The sequence below is a fragment of the Otolemur garnettii genome, unplaced genomic scaffold (genome assembly GCF_000181295.1).
Source record: "Otolemur garnettii isolate 467f Iridium unplaced genomic scaffold, OtoGar3 scaffold00009, whole genome shotgun sequence".
Taxonomy (NCBI): Eukaryota; Metazoa; Chordata; class Mammalia; order Primates; family Galagidae; genus Otolemur; species Otolemur garnettii.
The window spans coordinates 4,430,845-4,436,318 of NW_003852404.1; the positions used below are offsets into that span (position 1 = coordinate 4,430,845).

Here is a 5,474-nt window from a genome sequence, read left to right on the forward strand (position 1 = left end):
CGCCATTACGGAGCTCCCAGTGGTGAGTGTACGGAGCGGTGAAGCTCGCGTTCCGCGGCTCCTCGCGTCGCCCGGACCGGCGCCGCCACGTCTGCGCCGAGCGTGAGCCCCAAGCTGTCAAAACGCCGCGCCCTCGCCTCAGCCCCTTGGTGTCAGCGGTCCTGAGTCTTCCCTGCCTCCATCTCGACCCTGCTCTCCCCACCCCCACCCCGCAGCCGTTTACGCGTTCGCCGCTGTGGCTTGTAGCGCTGCCTAGCCTCTTTGTCTCTCTGCTGCGCTTTGCCGTCTTCCTCTCTGCCTTCTGTGGGCGGGGGTGTCAGCTGTTGGCGCTGCTGCTGCGGCCTTAAGCTTTCGTTTCCCGTGCGGCAAATGTAGAACTTGTTACTCGCTGCACCGTGGTGTGGTTTGAATTAGAGCTGCTTCGATAGGTCATCAAACAGTTAAAATTGTTAGTCTGAGCGTTTATAAGAGATGGAGGCAGGAGTGGTGAAGTGAGATCCCCAAATTTGAGTTTTGATACCAAATTGACATTATTTGTGACCAAAGACAGTCACTTAACCTTTTGGGGGAGCTATTCTGTCCTGCACAGAGGACTGGACTAGGTGAACTATCTACTATCCCTTCTCTCCCTTTTGTTTTTGTGCTTCCCGATTTTTCATTGCATTGAAAAGTGAGAATCCAATTGGAAATACATCTAGCAATTCACTAGGGACTTTGAGCAAGCTCTCTTGTCTTAGAGCGAAGTTAGACGTGACTGGGTCACTTTAAAAGATGCTTTAATTTTGTTCAACATGGCATAATCATGAAACTGTTACTAGCATTTAAAATTTTGCTGCCGTTAAAAGGTTAATGTATCTGTTTTAAAATAGAAGTGACGTCTTAAAGTTATTTTTATTTTTATTTATTTTTTTGCTTTGTTTTTAAGTGTACTTGGAAGATTGAAGGCTGGAAGTTGCTGGAGGATGTATACTGAACTCTTTATAAATAGATAAAAGTCTTAACTCTTTCACCAATTAGATTGTGATTATTAAGAGGAGGAACCATGCAGCATCCTTAGCATTTACTCCCAACATAGACAGTATGTTCCTGTAATGGGAAAACAAATTTTTAAAAAGTTGTCAGGTGGTGCCTGTGGCTCAAAAGAGGAGGGCACCAGCCCCATATGCCAGAGGTGGCGGTTTCAAATCCAGCCCCGGGCCAAAAACTGCAAAAAAAAAAAAAGTTGTCAACAATCAGATTAGAGCTATGCTTTTGGTGACTTGACCCGTTATTAGAGCTATGCTTTTGGTGACTTGACCCGTTAAATCTGAGCGTAGAAAAAGAATTTAGATTGGGAACAATTTGAGGTGTTCAGTGTTCATAACTAATGACGTTATGTGGTGTGTAATATAGTGAATTACACTATAGCAGTGGTTCTCAACCTTCCTAATGCGACCCTTTAATACAGTTCCTCCTATGTCCAACCATAAAATTATTTTCGTTGCTACTTCATAACTGTAATATTGCTACTGTTATGAATCATAATGTAAATATCTGATATGCAGGATGTATTTAGGCGACCCCTGTGAAAGGGTCGTTTGTCCCCCAAAGAGGTCACGACCCACAGGTTGAGAACTGCTGCACTATAGTGAATTTGTAATAGTGAATTAAAAAATTATACTACTTTGCCCAAAATGCATACTATCAAGGATATATGCATATATAAATTGAAATACATTGTTGAACTTCTGCTTATTTTTCTATTGCTTTCTCTTAATGTAGAGGGAGTAAATCAAAACTGTGATATTTGGGGCTTTTTTCTTATACAGCTCTTTCTTTTTTTTTTTTTTGAGACAGAGCCTCAAGCTGTCCCCCTGGGTAGAGTGCCATGGCATTACAGCTCATAGCAACCTCCAACTCCTGGGCTCAAGCGAGTCTCCTGCCTCCGCCTCCCAAGTAGCTGGGACCACAGGCGCCCGCCACAACGCCCGGCTATTTTTTGGTTGCAGCCATTATTGTTGTTTGGCGGGTCCGGGCTGGGGATTCGAACCCGCCACCTTAGATGTACGTGGCTGGCGCCTTAGCTGGTTGAGCTATAGGCGCCGAGCCTACAGCTCTTTCTTTATTGCCTGCATTAAGACAGTTCAAGCATTTCCCTTGACAAAAGCAAATATTTGTATTGTTAATGTAACACTAAATTTCAAAAAACAAAAACCAAACTAGTGACCCTGGGAGGACCACATGAACCACAGGTAAACTCAGATTGTTTGTTTTAGGCATATATGAGAAGCCAGGTGAAAAACATAAATAATGTTTGATTTACTCTTCATTTAGCGAATATTTATTGAATCTGTTCTGTGCCTTTTATGTTTTTAGGCACCAAGTATACAGTAGTTAACTAACTAGATAAGATCCCTTCCAGGGAACAAACAAGACAGCCTAAAAGTCTGATCATTAAGAAATGCAGTAGTTAAAAGTTTAGTTAATGGGTACATACAGTATGAAATTAACCACACACACAGTTTTGTTACTTCTGTAACAAACTGAATTTATTAAATAACTCATTAACCCACCTATTATAAAGAAAGTACTATAGGTTGGAGTTTTTGAGTTCTGTGACCTTTATTATGGAAGAGCTGAGGCAAAAACTTAATATTTATCCAAATAAGGCCCATAGCTCATACCTATGATCATAACAGTCTGGGAAACTGAAGTGGGATTGCTTGAGCTCAGGAATTTGAGGTTGCATGAGCTGTGATGGTGCCACTGCACTCCAGCTGGGGAGACTGAGTGAGGCCTGGTCTCTTGGGGGAAGGAGGGAGAACCTGAATAAGAATAATGGGGCTGCTTATGCCTGTAATTCTAGCACTCTGGGAGGCTGAGGTGAGTGGACTGCTTGTGCTCAGGCTCGCCTGAGCAAGAGTGAGACCCTGTCTCTAAAAATAGACAGGTGTGGTGGGTCCCTCTAGTCCCAAGCTACTTAGGAGGCTGAGGCGAGAGGATTGCTTGAGCCCAAGAGTTTGAGGTTGCTGTGAACTGTGACTCCAGGGCACTCTACTCAGGGCAACAAAGTGAGACCCCATCTCAAAACAGACAAACAAAACACTGTGGGGCGGCCTAGGGGCTGGAATTCTAGCACTCTGGGAGGCTGAGGTTGTAGGATTGCTTGAGACCAGGACTTGGAGACCAGCCTGAGCAAGAGCAAGATCTCTCCACCCTGCCCCCCCACCCCCCACTAAAAAGAGAAAAAATTAGCTGAGCTTGGTGCCAGGCACCTTTAGTTGCAGCTACTTGGAGTGGCTGAGGGGAGGGTCACTTTAACCCAGGAGTTTGAGGGTACAGTGAGCTATCCTGGGTAACAGAGTTGAGACTCTGTCTTAGAAAAGGGGGGGAGGGTGGCCCCATATACCGAGGGTGGCAAGTTCAAACCCAGCCCTGGCCAAACTGCAACAAAAAAATAGCTGGGCATTGTGGGGAGTGCCTGTAGTCCCAGCTACTCGGGAGGCGGAGGCAAGAGAATCGCCTAAGTCCAGGAGTTGGAGGTTGCTGTGAGCTGTGTGACACCACGGCACTCTACCACGGGTGATAAAGTGGGTCTCTGTCTCAAAAAAAAAAAAAAGATGGGAGGTCTTTCTGAAGTAAGTAAGAGTGGAGCAGAAACCTGATTGAAGGGTCTAGGAAAAGAGTGTCCCAGTTTAAGAGTGACAGTAAGTGTAAACATCCTAAAACAGGAAAGAGCAGAGCGCATTACAAGGGCTAAAAGAAGGTCTGTGGTTTGGACCCAAGAGAGTAGAGTGATGGGTAGAACACTCTAGGTAAGATGATGGGGTGATACTGAGAGGTTTTAAGCAGGAGATGTCAGAATTTATTTTTTTGGTAGATGCAGCCAAGAAGATTGTCAAATCAACTTATTTCTTAGTTATTCCAATCTGGGCATGCTTCTTATCTGGCTTAATTTAAACTATCATTCTTCTCCTTAGGTTAATTATGTCTGATGTCTTCATGGACCAGAAGCCTGTTTGCCTCAATTTTAATTTTAAGTCAGTTTTAATTACTTTGAGAGTAGCTTACTGTACCCCCTTTCCTTTTTTGAACTTGCTCATTTTAATTTTGAGTAATTAGTGAATTCAGAGTTAACTGGAAAGGTTTTGATGTTTTTCAGTATTTTGTTTACAGAAGGTTTTTTGTTTTTGTTTTTTGAGGCAGAGTTTCACTGTGTCACCCTTAGTAGAGCTCTGTGGCATCACAGCTCACAGCAACTTCAAACTCTTGGGCTTAAGTGGTTCTCTTCCCTCAGCCTCCCAAAGTAGCTGGGACTACAACACCTGGCTAAGGGAAAATATATATTTTTAAATATACCTATGAAAAGGAACTCCCAAAAGTTTTGTTGACTTCACAATAGCATTTTCAACCTAGCTAGTGTTATTTATCATGGGTTAAGAATGGTAAATTTGGCAGCGCCCATAGCTTAGTGGGTAGGGCACTGACCTTGTACATTGAGGCTGGTGGATTCAAACCCGGCCTAGACTAGCTAAAACAACAGTGACAACTGCAACAACAACAAAAAATAGCTGGGCATTGTGGCAGGTGCCTGTAGTCCCAGCTACTTGGGAGAGTGAGGCAAGAAAATCACTTAAACCCAAGAGTTTGAGGTTGCTGTGAGCTATGACGCGGTGGCACTCTACCCAGGGCAATAGCTTGAGACTGTCTTAAAAAAAAAATAAGTGGTAAATTTATTAGCCATATCACTTTGCTAAGGATAATCTAATCATGATCTTGTTTTATTTCTGTATAGTGTTTACATACAAAAATATCAGCAAATTTTGTTTAGGGGGTTTTCTGCAATTTTTGGCCGGGGCCTGGTTTTGAACCTACCACCTCAGGTATATGGGGCCAGTGCCCTACTCCTTGAGCCACAGGCGCCGCCCTTGTTCTGGGTTTTTTTAATCAAGGAAAATATATCACTGTATAAATGCAAATTGGATGAATGAACAGGTTTGTGGACTTAAATTATCCCCAAGGTAGATTTTTATTTTTCGTAAACCTAAATAACGCCTTTAAGCTAACTTGATCCTTCTTTTTCACAGATGAGAAAACAACTATTTTCATTACTGTGCTTTATAGTTTTTTTCCCCAGACAAGAGTTTTGCTCTATTGCCTGGCTCAAATCCAGTGGCATCATGGAAGCTCACTGTAACCTCAGACTCCTAGGCTCAAGCAATACCGCCTCAGTTTCCCCAGTAGCTGGGTTTATAGGCAATGCTATCACACCTGGGTTCTTTACTCTTATTCAGGCTCTTAAGAGATCTTCTGCCCTTGGCCTCCCAGAGTGCTAGTATTATAGATGTGAGCCCCTGCTCCCTGCCTATATTTCATAATTTCAGTTCACTATTAATAAGTTTTCAAGTTTTAGTGTGTTGCTGTAAATTTTTTCAGCTACCTTGCAGCTGATTGAGAGTTTACAAATCTGGTATTGCTCTTGATGTTCCAATAAA

At 43.2% G+C, this 5,474-nt stretch overlaps 1 protein-coding gene across 2 annotated transcripts in view; it reads left to right on the forward strand.

The window, feature by feature from the left end:
- HP1BP3 (heterochromatin protein 1 binding protein 3) overlaps positions 1–5,474 on the forward strand; it is a 48,986-nt gene that overhangs the window by 735 nt on the left and 42,777 nt on the right. The gene's annotated exons all lie outside the window — the stretch shown is intronic.